General features: G+C 47.8%; 1 pseudogene; it reads left to right on the top strand.

Moving 5' to 3' along the window:
• The first annotated feature begins 2,617 nt into the window (after window positions 1-2,617).
• Window positions 2,618-5,439, top strand: LOC147432248 (putative L-type lectin-domain containing receptor kinase S.7; annotated as a pseudogene).
• Window positions 5,440-14,539: the final 9,100 nt, after the last annotated feature.

A 14,539-nucleotide genomic window follows, 5' to 3' on the forward strand; every position in this document is an offset into this window, starting at 1 on the left:
GCCTCTTCTATTGCAAAAATCCTTGAACTCTATGGAGACATATTCTCCACCATTGTCCATGCGAAAAGCTTTGAGCTTTTTTTCCTGATTGGTTCTCAACCATGGAGAGGAATTTTTGGAATGTCGAAAAGACTTCTTCCTTACGCTTAAGGAGATACACCCACACCTTTCTGGTAGAATCATCTATGAACGTGAGAAAGTAGTTCGCCCCCCCTAGAGTTTTATGTGGCATTGGACCACACAAATCACTGTGCACCAAGTCTAGAGGTTCGCCTAGTTTCTTATTCAATGGCGAAGATGTCAATCTAGTCTGTTTTCCATATAGACAATGCTCACACAATGGAAAGTCCGTGTAATCTAACACAGGTAAGTAGCCAAAACGCTGAAGTGTTTTCATTCCCTTTTGGCTAATATGCCCTGGATGGCTATGCCACAACTCAGGAGACGGCAGCTCGGCAACATAGATAGAGTGTTCGTCGACACACGAAACAAACAAAGAGTACAGGGATCCGTTTTTATTACCTTTCATCATGATAAGGTTGTTCTTGCGGATCATCCAAGAACAATTACCAAAAACTGTAGTGTAGCCAAGATCATCCAATTGCCCTATAGAAAGCAAGCTTTTCGTAATCTTGGGCACATGTCTGACATTCTCCAACACAAAAGTAGTGCCATTATGCATCTGAAGTTTCACATCACCAATGCCAATAATGTCAAGCTCATAGGAATCACCAAGCTTGACTATTCCATGCATGGATGCATAAGAGAAAAACCACTCTCTATGCGGTGTGACATGAAAACTTGCACCAGAATCAAGAATCCAATTCTGTGCATAACCCTCATCCTGTGCAACCAAAGCATCTGGAGTGAGATCTGAAGTGAAAATGAGAACATCTGAGGCATCTGCTGTCACCTCGGCATGAATGTCTGTGGGCATAATGAGCATCACTAGAGGAGGAGCATCGTCTACTGCAGTGGTAGGTATGGGAGGCTCAACAATATTGAGCTCCTCAATCTTTACTGTACTTTTGCCTTTGTCAGAATTATCCTTTTGCATGTTTTTCTGATCTCTTAGGAAATTGCGACAATCCTTTTTGTAATGACCCTTCTTGTGGCAATAGTAACACTCGATATTTCTAGCATTGCGGTCTCTACTTTGGTTCCTGTGTCTGCTAGGACTACGAGGATTTTTCTCTCTAATTTTGCTTTTGTATTTGTTCCTGTCACGGCCTCTTGCCTTTGTTGAACTGCCAGCCATATATGCATCTCCATGACTAGCACCATCGAGAGATTTACGACGAATCTCTTCAGTGAGCAACGCATCTGTGACAGCATTGAACTCTAACTTGCCATTCGGAGCCGAATTGCTAATGGCTGTGCAAAAGATATCCCATGAACTGGGTAGAGAGCATAACAAGAAGATAGACTTGAGTTCATCGTCAGACTCCTTAAAGCCCTGAGATGTCAGCTGACTGAACAAGGAGTTGAACTCATTTAAGTGACCGGAAACTGTGCTACCTTCTTTCATGTCGAGCTTCATAAGCTTTTTCATGAGAAAAACTTTGTTGGATGCACTTTTGCTCTCCCATGCTGAACATAAGCTATCCCATAGTTCCTTGGTTGTTTTCTTCCCTATGATAGTGAAGAAGACTGACTCGGCTAGATGTAGACGTATCGTAGCCATGGCTTTTGCACCCAAAATCTCCCATTGAGCTTGTGTATAATCATCATCCTCTACACGCTCTTTCAACGGTTCTGAGAGGCCTTTGTTTATCAAAACATCTTTCATGCGCTCTTTTCACATGGTGAAGTTGCTGCCATCTAACTTCCGAATGAAATACTCCTCCTTTTTTGAAGAAGAAGCCATCGCTGACAAGAGGGTTTGAGAGGTGCCAAACTATGGCGAGAAGCTGTAGAAATTTGGACAGAGTAACCTTTGTATCGGGAGTAAAATCTCAACCGAAATAGACTCAAAAAGTGCCAACAATGAAAGTCACGACTCGCGGGAAGGAAATCCGGTAGAGTGTCCTTTGTATGAGGAGTCAAAACTCAACTCAAAATACATATAAATGTGCCAACTGCACTAACTGGACATGTGCTGCACAAAACCACTGCTATGTGACAGCCAACTCGGCGTCAAAAGCATAAATAACCGTCCAGATACATATCGTATGGCGAGGGTACCGTAAAGGGGAACTCCAACTACCTGTATCACCGAAGGTGTCTCAACATTCGAGCACACCCCAGCTCAAAGAAAACCTCACGCTATCAACCCTCCAAAGGCTAATGCAAACACAAATGGATTAGCCACAGTCTCAGAAAGGGATCTTTCGGTCCTAGTCTCAGAAACGGCCTGGAAAAACTGCCAAAATAGCCAAAAATGGCTCCACACGTAGTACAGTGGACAGTGTCCGCAACTCAACGTACATGAGTAAAACCGCACTCAAACAAGCGCCAAGAACTGCTGCATGCAGTGAAAGTGATCCCTACGGGGATATTTGCTCTCAAAAGAGCTCAGTAGCACCAGGTGTGCTCACAACAAAATGCATCTGTCAACGCATGTGTCCGCAGAGAATCTGCTGCCATCTACAAGGATCCCGTCCAATTCACCACTAAAATGTCTTTCACTACATCCTTCTCATTTCAAATCATCACAACAGCTGCCTATAGACTTTGCGGCAGCGGATTCGCCTTTTTCATCTCCGACTCCAAACAGGCGCCCACACACAGTGCAACAAGATATCTCAACCTGGTCAACCTCAATGCCAGAAATGAGAATGAGCTCTCTAACTTTTTTTCTATTGAATTTGATACCCACATCTCTGAAAACTTGGACGATCCCAGCGGGCTCTGCTTTAATATCAGCCTGCTAGGCCGCGTGACTGGCCCAGCCGGTCACGTCGCTTTTTGGGGGAGCAGGAGACATCTTCAACATATGTAGCGCATGCGCCCCAGCATGTGCATATGCACGTAGTGCAGTGGTTAGGGTAGTGCTCTTGGGATATGAGGTTGGGGGTTCAATACTCCGTGTGAGCTGAGCGTGTTGACTTTTTGGTCAACGGTTACCTAACGGCTACATTCGACCGGCAACCGGCGTCCCTTGCTTTGCCACGCGGCCTAGCAGGCCGAAATATAACCAAATCCATCCCAGCGCAAGCCACATAGGGATCGACATCAGCTCTGTCAGGTCGCTTGCGTATGCGGACTCGAGCCTGGGATCTTCTTTTTATCCTCAGCTTTTTCTCTACAACAACTACACATTCACAACTTGGATTGATTATAATGCTTCTACAAATTTAATCCAAGTTTTGGATGACTAACTGTGGTGTGATCCTTGTAGAATTTTTAATCTTGGTCAAATTCAATTTTTATAAAAAATTTCCAAAAATAGAAAGCTTTTGCCCCTCGGTATGGTCTAGGGTCGATCGGCTCGTCAAACTATGCACTGACCCAGGTTTCCTTAAAAATAGGATCCGGACATCAGAGGCTACTATTTATGATATGCAATGGTATTTGTTACGTGCAAGTCTGTCTCGAGTTAGCAAGTTTGAGAATTGAATTTGAGTTAGTATAGATCAAATTAGCATAAGGTTAGCATTTTTTAAGGTATGTATGGCATGAATGTGGATGTGCATGCATGGGTATGCATGGGCATGGATGTGCATGTATCCCCATCATGTATGGCTTCTTTGGCTAGCCTGCCTGATCCAAACACATTGATCTTGAGGTATTTCTACAATCTCTCCTCTGTTTTCAAAGACCAGTTAATGTACATGGGTTTCTCAGCCACCAATAATGCAAGTGAGGACGGCATGCAGCAAGGGGCTGCTCTTTATTCTTGGAGCTTCACTAATAAAGCCACATCAAAGGGCAGGTCACAAGCCATACCAAAGCTTCTTTCACATATTATCTTACCGGCACTCGGAGGCTGCCTTCTTGTGCTGGCAGTCTCTCTTTATGTCATTTGTTGCTGGTGCAAAAAACTGCCGAAAAGTGTACCTCGTCGTGTTGTCGACAGCAGCTCAAGGGGGGCACCGAAGTTGGTGCTTCGGCAATATACCCATAGAGAGTTAAGAACGGCAACTGGAGGGTTTTCTGATACAAACAAAGTTGGTGAAGGTGCATTCAGTTTTGTGTACAAGGGAACTCTATATGATGGCTCTGTGATAGCTGTGAAAAAGCTCAAGGAAGGTGTTAGAAAAGAGGATGAGTTCTCTTCGGAGATGGAAATCATCAGCGCTTGCCGGCATCGCAATCTTCTTGAATTGCAAGGATGGTGCTACGAAAAGGGCGATGCGATGCTTGTGTACAAATTCATGAAGAGAGGAAGCTTAAACTATTACCTCTATGGCAAAAACAAAGCTGCCAACAACGTGCTAGACAGTCGAAAGAGGCTGACAATACTCCTGGATGTTGCTTTAGCTATGGACTACATGCATACTGGCTTGGATACATGTGTCCTGCATATAGATGTAAAGGCAGCAAATGTCATTTTGGCAGATGATTTCAAGGCAATGCTTGCTGACTTCGGTTTTTCCCGCCTCATGAAGCCTGATGAGAAGGTAGTCATAAACCCTGGCGCGATTGGGACACTAGGCTCGATCACGCCAGAGGTTTCAAGGGAGAAGCGACTGTTAAATCAGATGTCTATGGCTATGGTGTGCTTGCGTTGGAGGTGGCATATGGGCGCAAGATAATTGATCAGTGTTCTAGTGAGCATCCCTACTTGTTAGATTGGGTGTGGGTTCTCAAAGAGAGTGGCATGCTTACGGAGGGTCTGGATCCAGTCATGCGCGAAAGCATACCTCCGCATGAAGTAGAGCGGTGGAGAAGAGTTGTGCACATTGCTATGCTATGCTGCAATCCATCTTCCGTGAAGAGACCCACCATGAGAGAAGTAACTTAAGCACTTCAAGGGGATACACAAGGCTTGCTCAATATGTCTCTACCAGAGACAAGACCCGCATACTCAGACCCATCCCTGCTTCATGGTGCCACAAATGCGGGCTCCTATGTGTTTTTGTCGGCTGTGCGATCGCAAGATTTCTCCACATCCGATGTATCAAGCAGAAGCACAGTTCCTCCTATATTATCAGAAGGTCCAAGCACATCGACAAGCTCCTTGTCCGTCCTGTAAGTGATTAATTGCATTGGGTTCATTGATTTCTTATTGTAGGGGATGCCTCCTACCGGTGTGACCTCAGATGTGCTGTTTCAGCTTTGAAACTTTGCATTGCCACCACTGCAAACATCGGGTGCGAGTACTGCGAGGCATGTTTGTTGCCAGTGGAGAAATGGATGTAGATGCCATGATCAGCAGATATCATGATGTAATGGCATATGAGAGAATGATACAGACCTCCTCTCAAACATTGTTTTACATAGTACACATATACTGTTTTTGGGTGCACAATAATCACATCAATCACCTGCATTGCATCTGTACTTATGTGCACTATATATCTATATGGGAAAATTACCAAAATACCTCTCTAATTTGTGGAAATTCCCAATATACCCCTCAAATTTCAAAAATTCCCAAAAGACCCTTGTATCTATTTTTGTTGGATCTTCAAGATTTTCTAATCTTTATTCTTGTTTGACAATTGAGTGCTTAGCATGTAATTTTTTGCAAATTACCTCCCAGAAAAAAGGCAATTTTGTCTAAAAATAATGAAGGAATTCATCTCCAAAGCCTACATAACCAACTCAAATTTTAGTTTTAGCATCCTATATGGTATGGTAGACAATCACTCTTCTTATGAAAAGCTACAAGACTTTTGTTTTTAAGGAAATTTACTCTCACAACCAAGGGTATTTTGGGAATTTTGGAAAATTTCGAGGGCATTTTGGGAATTTATGACAAATTATGGGGGTACTTTGGGAATTTTTGCAATTTGAGGGGTATTTTGGAAATTTCCACAAATGAGAGGGATATTTTGGTAATTTTTCTTATCTATATCTATACTAATACTAATTACTAATAGATAAAAAAGGAGGGAATTCAGATCCCCTCCTCTACCACGTGGTGCAAGCTCATGCAACCGGCCAGTGTGCCCTGTAGCTTCGGACGACTGTGAGAGAGAGAGAGAGAGAGAGAGAGAGAGTTCTCAAACGGCCAGCGTGTCCTTTAGCTTTAGCTTCGGACGACTGAGAGAGAGAGAGATCTCAGATGGCGTCTACGGACGCCTGTGAGAGAGAGAGAGAGAGAGAGAGACAGACGTTGCAGTAGAGAGAGAGAGAGAGAGAGAGAGAGAGAGAGATATCAGCGCTACAGTAGGTATAGAGAGAGACTCAAACGTTACAGTAGAGAGAGAGAGAGACTTCTCAGATGGCATCCGCGCGACGTTGGCCTCGGCACCGTCAAATGCAAACGCAGAGAGAGAGAGAGAGAGAGAGAGAGAGAGAGAGAGCGCCTCCAAGGCCGTCCAGGCACCGAGTACGATCACAGACAAGTAGAGAGAGCGCGCATGCGTTAAACACGCGCCAGCCTCCAGGGCGCTACAAAAGGACTCTCTCTATCTCTCTCTACGCCATAGTGACACACTCAAACATAGTCTATGGGCAATTCCCAACGTGCTGTAGCCAGTCTCTCTCTCTCTCTCTCTCTCTCCCTCCCCCCCCCCCCCCCCCCCCCCCCAAAAACGCTGTAGAATACCCAAAATACCCCACAAGTTTCATAAATTGGCAAAATACCCCCAATATTTTGTCAACCATTCTCAAAATACGTCAGGTTGTAGCTTACACATAAGAAAACTAATTGTCTAACAATACAAGATCCTAAAACTAGAATTTGAGTTGATTAACTAATAGATAAAATGGGAGGGAATTCCGGCCCCCTCCCTTGCCACGTGGCGCAAGCTCATGCAACCGGCTAGTGTGTCCTGTAGCAGAGAGAGAGAGAGAGAGAGAGAGAGAGAGAGAGAGAGATCTCAGATGGCGTCCGCCAGAGAGAGAGAGAGAGATTCCTCGGACGGAATTAAAAAAAATTGTAGCTTTTCATAAGAAAGGTGATTGTCTACCATAGAGGATGCGAACACTAAAATTTGAGTTGGTTATGTAGGCTTTGGAGATGAATTACTTCATTATTTTTAGCCTTTTTTGCGAGGTAATTTGCGACAAATTACATGCTAAGCACTCAAAAACCGATCTCAATTGTCAAACAAGAATCTATCTATACTAATAGATAAAGGGGGAGGGAATTCCACCTCCCCCCTACCACATGGCGCAAGCTAAGCAATCCGGTCAGTGTGCCCTGCAAGCAAGCCCAGATAGCAAGCGACGTTGGCCGCGGCGCCGTCAAGTGCAAACGCACACAGAGAGAGAGAGAGAGAGAGAGAGAGAGAGAGAGAGAGAGAGAGAGAGAGAGACTCCAAGACCGTCCAGGCACCGAGTAGGATCACAGAGAAGGAGAGAGAGCGCGCATGCGTTAAACACGCGCCAGCCTCTAGGGCGCTACAAAAGGACTCTCTCTATCTCTCTCTACAACATAGTGACACACTCAGACACAGTCTGTGGGCAATTCCCAACGTGCTGTAGCCAGTCTCTCTCCCTCTCTCTCCTCCCCCCGCTGCCAACGTTGTAGAATACCCAAAATACCCCTCACGTTTCATAAATTGGCAAAATACCCCCAATATTTTGTCAACCATTCCCAAAATACCTCTGGTTGTAGCTTACAGATAAGAAAACTAATTGTCTAACAATACAAGATGCTAAAACTAGAATTTGAGTTGATTATGTAGGCTTTGGAGATGAATTGCTTCATGGGGGGAGGGTTTCCGCCCCCCCCCCCCCCCCCCCCCCTTGCCACATGGCGGTAGCTCTTTGCTCCGGCCAGTGGTGTCTACAGCCCGGCAGCGTAGGTGACATAGAGAGAGAGAGAGAGAGAGAGAGAGAGAGAGGAAGTTGATTCGTACCGTGCGTAAGCCACCCCAGTTTCCATAAGGGTGGCACACATGTTGAGGATGCCATGCACGACATGGTTGCACGGATCGCTAGGAGCTGCGTGTGTGTCGAACAGGCCGCGCCAGAGCAACGCAACACTTTGGTCAAGCAGTTTGCTCCAACCACTGGTGTCTACAGCCCCGGCAACACAGGTGACAGTGCGTGACACACACACACACACACACACACACAGGGAGCTGATTCATGCCATGCGTAAGCCACCCCATAGCCATAAGGATGGCAAACATGTTGAGGATGTCGTGCACGACATGGTTGCATGGATCACTAGGAGCGACGTGTGTCGGACAGGGCCTGCCATAGCAGCACGACACTTTGGTCAAGCACTTGACTGTGCATTCGCAGTCAAACACCTGGTACACCTCCATCCCGAAGGTACGAGAGATATATAGCCGCGAAATATTTGACCTACACATCCCGCCAATCCACCAACACCACTCGTTTTGCAGGCAGTGGGCATGGCTGCACCTGAGCGGGAGGATCCAAGCATGCCGCCTCCACAAATTCCCGTCGATGACGCTCCCCCTCCGCTTTCAGTTCAGCCACATCATCGCTTTCAACCAAGCAGTTGCGACTTTTGTAATGTTGGCGATATGGCCGCTTGAGGCACTCCACTAACATCCTACCATAGTGCGCTGCACGACCATTGGCTGTTGTTAGTGTTGGCTGTTGTTGAGGATGTCATGCACGACATGGTTGCATGGATCGCTAAGAGCAACGTGTGTCGGACAGGGCCTGCCAAAGCAGTACGACACTTTGTTCAAGCACTTGGCTGTGCATTCGCAGTCAAACACCTGGTACACCTAATAGATAAAAGGGGAGGTAATTCCAGCCCCCTCCCCCTGCCACGTAGCGCAAGCTCATGCAACCGGCAAGTGTGCCCTGTAGCTTCGGACGACTAAGAGAGAGAGAGAGAGAGAGAGAGAGAGAGAGAGAGAGAGAGAGTTCCCAGACGGCCAGCGTGTCCTGTAGCTTTAGCTTCGCTCGACTGAGAGAGAGAGAGAGAGAGAGAGAGAGAGAGCGAGGGTTCTTAGATGGCGTCCGCCACACACACACACACACAGAGAGAGAGAGAGAGAGAGAGAGAGAGAGAGAGAGAGAGACCTCAGACGGAATTAAAAATAATTGTAGCTTTTCATAAGAAAGGTGATTGTCTACCATAGAGGATGCTAACACTAAAATTTGAGATGGTTATGTAGGCTTTGGAGATGAATTACTTCATTATTTTTAGCCTTTTTTGCGAGGTAATTTGCGACAAATTACATGCTAAGCACTCAAAAACCGATCTCAATTGTCAAAAAAGAATCTATCTATACTAATAGATAAAGGGGGAGGGAATTCCACCTCCCCCCTACCACATGGCGCAAGCTAAGCAATCCCGTCAGTGTGCCCTGCAAGCAAGCCCAGACAGCAAGCGACGTTGGTTGCAGCGCCGTCAAGTGCAAACGCAGAGAGAGAGAGAGAGAGAGAGAGAGAGAGAGAGAGAGAGAGAGAGAGAGAGAGAGAGAGAGAGATCCTCCAAGGCCGTCCAGGCACCGAGTAGGATCACAGAGAAGGAGAGAGAGCGCGCATGCGTTAAACACGCGCCAGCCTCTAGGGTGCTACAAAAGGACTCTCTCTATCTCTCTCTACGCCATAGTGACACACTCAGACATAGTCTGTGGGCAATGCCCAACGTGCTGTAGCCAATCTCTCTCTCTCTCTCCCCTCCCCCCGCTGCCAACGCTGTAGAATACCCAAAATACCCCTCAAGTTTCATAAATTGGCAAAATACCCCCAATATTTTGACAACCATTCCCAAAATACCTATGGTTGTAGCTTACAGATAAGAAAACTAATTGTCTAACAATACAAGATGCTAAAACTAGAATTAGAGTTGATTATGTAGGCTTTGGAGATGAATTGCTTCATGAAGGGAGGGTTCCCGCCCCCCCCCCCCCCCCCCCCCCCCCCCCCCCCGCCCTCCTTGCCACATGGCGGTAGATCTTTGGCCCGGCCAGTGGTGTTTACAGCCCGGCAGCTTAGGTGACACACACACACACAGAGAGAGAGAGAGAGAGAGAGAGAGAGAGAGAGGAAGTTGATTCGTGCCGTGCGTAAGCCACCCTAGTTTCCATAAGGATGGCACACATGTCGACGGTGTCGTGCACGACATGGTTGCACGGATCGCTAGGAGCGGCGTGTGTGTCGAACAAGCCGCGCCAGAGCAACGTAACACTTTGGTCAAGCACTTTGCTCCAGCCATTGGTGTCTACAGCCTCAGCAGCATAGGTGACAGTGTGTGACACACACACACACACACACACACACACAGGGAGATGATTCGTGCCATGCGTAAGCCACCCCATCGTCCATAAGGATGGCAAACATGTTGAGGATGTCCTGCACGACATGGTTGCATGGATTGCTAGGAGCGACGTGTGTCGGACAGGGCCTGCCATAGCAGCACGACACTTTGGTCAAGTACTTGGCTGTGCATTCGCAGTCGAACACCTGGTACACCTCCATCCCGAAGGTACGAGAGATATATAGCCGCGAAATATTTGACCTGCACATCCCGCCAATCCACCAACACCACTGGTTTTGCAGGTAGCGGGCATGGCTGTACCTGAGCGGGAGGATCCAAGCATGCCGCCTCCACAAATTCCCGTCGATGAAGCTCCCCCTCTGCTTTCAGTTCAGCCACATCGTTGCTTTCAACCAAGCAGTTGTGACTTTCGTAATGTTGGCGATATGGCCGCTTGAGGCACTCCACTAACATCCTACCATCGTGCGCTGCACGACCATTGGCTGTTGTTAGTGTTGGCTGTTGTTGAGGATGTCATGCACGACATGGTTGCACGGATCGCTAAGAGCAACGTGTGTCGGACAGGGCTTGCCAAAGCAGTACGACACTTTGTTCAAGCACTTGGTTGTGCATTCATAGTCGAACACCTGGTACACCTAATAGATAAAAGGGGAGGTAGTTCCGGACCCCTCCCCCTGCCACGTGGCACAAGCTCATGCAACCGGCCAGTGTGCCCTGTAGCTTTGGATGACTAAGAGAGAGAGAGAGAGAGAGAGAGAGAGAGAGAGAGAGAGAGAGAGAGTTCTCAGACGGCCAGCTGTCCTGTAGCTTTAGCTTCGCTCGACTGAGAGAGAGAGAGAGACTACTCAGACGGAATTTAAAAAAATTTAACCTTTCATAAGAAAGGTTATTGTCTACCATAGAGGATGCTAACACTACAATTTGAGTTGGTTATGTAGGCTTTGGAGACGAATTACTTCATTATTTTTAGCCTTTTTTGCGAGGTAATTTGCGACAAATTACATGCTAAGCACTCAAAAACCGATCTCAATTGTCAAACAAGAGTCTATCTATACCAATAGATAAAGAGGGAGGGAATTCCGCCCCCCCCCTCGCACATGGTGCAAGCTAAGCAATCCGGCTAGTGTGCCCTGCAAGCAAGCCCAGACAGCGAGCGACATTGGCCTTGGTGCCATCAAGTGCAAACGCGCACACACACACACACACACACACACACACACACACACACACACACACAGACCGAGCCTCCAAGGCCGTCCAGGCACCAAGTACGATCATAGAGAAGGAGAGAGACCTCGCATGCGTTAAACACGCACCAGCCTCAAGGGCGCTACAAAAGGACTCTCTCTATCTCTCTCTACGCCACAGTGACACACTCAGACACAGTCTGTGGGCAATTCCCAACGTGCTGTAGCCACCCACTCTCTCTCTCTCTCTCTCTCTCTCTCTCTCTCTCTCTCTCTCTCTCTCTCTCTCTCTCTCTCTCTCTCTCTCTCTCTCTCTCTCCGCTGCCAATGCTGTAGAATACCCAAAATACCCCTCAAGTTTCTTAAATTGGCAAAATTATCCCAATTTTTTGTCAACCATTCCTAAAATACCTCTGGTTGTAGCTTACAGATAAGAAAACTAATTGTCTAACAATACAAGATGCTAAAACTAGAATTTGAGTTGATTATGTAGGCTTTGGAGATGAATTGCTTCATGGGGGGGAGGGTTTCCAGCCCCCCCCATCCTTGCCACATGGCGGTAGCTCTTGGCTCTAGCCACTGGTGTCTATATCCCGGCAACATAGGTGACACACACACACACAGAGAGAGAGAGAGAGAGAGAGAGAGAGAGAGAGAGAGAGAGAGAGAGAGGAAGTTGATTCGTGCCGTGTGTAAGCCACCCCAATTTCCATAGGGATGGCACACATGTTGAGGATGTTGTGCACGACATGGTTGCACGGATCGCTAGGAGCGGCGTGTGTGTGGAACAGGCCGTGCCAGAGAAACACAACACTTTGGTCAAGCACTTTGCTCCAGCCAGTGGTGTCTATAGCCCCAGCAGCATAGGTGACATTGCGTGACACACACACACACACACACACACACATACACACAGGGAGCTGATTCGTGCCATGTGTAAGCCACCCCATCGTCCATAAGGATGGAAAACTTGTTGAGGATGTCGTGCACGACATGGTTGCACGGATCGCTAGGAGCAACGTGTGTCGAGCAGGGCCTGCCAGAGTAGCACGACACTTTGGTCAAGCACTTGGCTGTGCATTCGCAGTCGAACACCTGGTACACCTCCATCCCGAAGGTATGAGAGATATATAGCCGCGAAATATTTGACCTGCACATCCCGCCAATCCACCAACACCACTGGTTTTGCAGGCAGCTGGCATGGCTGCACCTGAGCAGGAGGATCCAAGCATGCCGCCTCCACAAATTCCCTTCGATGACGCTCCCCCTCTTCTTTCAGTTCCGCCACATCGTTGCTTTCAACCAAGCACTTGCGACTTTCATAATGTTGGCGATATGGCCACTTGAGGCACTCCACTAGCATCCTACCATCTTGAGCTGCACGACCATTGGCTGTTCTTAGTGTTGGCTGTTGTTGAGGATGTCATGCACGACATGGTTGCACGGATCGCTAAGAGCAATGTGTGTCGGACAGGGCCTGCCAGAGCAGCACGACACTTTGTTCAAGCACTTGGCTGTGCATTCGCACTCGAATACCCGATACACCTCCATCTCGAAGGTATGAGAGATATATAGCCGCGAAATATTCGACCTGGACATCCCGCCAATCCACCAACACCACTTGGTTTTGCAGGCAGCTGGCATGGCTGCACCTGAGCGGGAGGATCCAAGCATGCTGCCTCCACAAATTCCCGTCGATGACGCTCCCCCTCCGCTTTCAGTTATGCCACATCGTTGCTTTCAACCAAGCACTTGCGACTTTCGTAATGTTGGCGATATGGCCGCTTGAGGCACTCCACTAGCATCCTACCATCGTGAGCTGCACGACCATTGGCTGTTGTTAGTGTTGGCTGTTGTTGAGGATGTCGTGCACGACATGGTTGCACGGATCGCTAGGAGCAACGTGTGTCGAGCAGGGCCTGCCAGAGTAGCACGACACTTTGGTCAAGCACTTGGCTGTGCATTCGCAGTCGAACACCTGGTACACCTGCATCCCGAAGGTATGAGAGATATATAGCCGCAAAATATTGGACCTGCACATCCCGCCAATCCACTAACACCACTTGGTTCTGCAGGCAGCGAGCATGGCTGCACCTGAGCGGGAGGATCCAAGCATGCCGCCTCCACAAATTCCCGTCGATGACGCTCCCCCTCCGCTTTCAGTTCTGCCACATCCTTGCTTTCAACCAAGCACTTGCGACTTTCGCAATGGTGGCACTATGGCCGCTTCAGGCACTCCACTAGCATCCTACCATCGTGAGCTGCACGACCATTGGCTGTTGTTAGTGTTTCGGATTTATGCTAAGGACATTGGCTTTGTCAATGTCCATGGATGCGATCGAAGATGGACTGGTTTTGTAGCATAGAATTGGGGAGGTGAAAGCAGATATACACGTTTTGATGTAGTGAATCCTTTGCAGCCGTTTTGATGTAGTGAATTCTTTGCAGCCTTCTAGCCTTCATTCTCTTGCCAATGGCCTGTGGGGGGAGGAGAGAGAGAGAGAGAGAGAGAGAGAGAGAGAGAGAGAGAGAGAGAGAGAGAGAGAGAGAGAGAGAGAGAGAGAGAGAGAGAGAGAGAGAGAGAACCGGTGGCCTGGAGGAGGGGTGCACATAGGCAAGTCCTCCGAAGGCACAACGTTCGCTCTTTGGGTTCCGACTCCCCACACATTGAGTGAGAGAGAGAGAGAGAGAGAGAGAGAGAGAGAGAGAGAGAGAGAGAGAGAGAGAGAGAGAGAGAGAGAGAGAGAGAGAGAGAGAGAGAGAGAGAGAGAGAGAGAAGCGGTGGCCTGGAGGAGGGGTGCACATAGGCAAGTCCTCGGAAGGCACAACGTTCTCTCTTTGGGTTCCGACTCCCCACACATTGAGTGAGTGAGTGAGTGAGTGTGTGTGTGTGTGTGTGTGTGTGTGTGTGTGTGTGTGTGTGTGTGAGAGAGAGAGAGAGAGAGAGAGAGAGAGAGAGAGAGAGAGAGAGAGAGAAGAAGAAGAAGAAGAAGAAGAAGAAGAAGAAGAAGAAGAAGAAGAAGAAGAAAATTTTAATGTCCTAGGAAACCATACCAAGACCTTACCAAGAGACCTTAAAGAT

Source organism: Adiantum capillus-veneris, chromosome 20 (genome assembly GCF_014529385.1).
Source record: "Adiantum capillus-veneris isolate H3 chromosome 20, ASM1452938v2, whole genome shotgun sequence".
Classification (NCBI taxonomy): Eukaryota; Viridiplantae; Streptophyta; class Polypodiopsida; order Polypodiales; family Pteridaceae; genus Adiantum; species Adiantum capillus-veneris.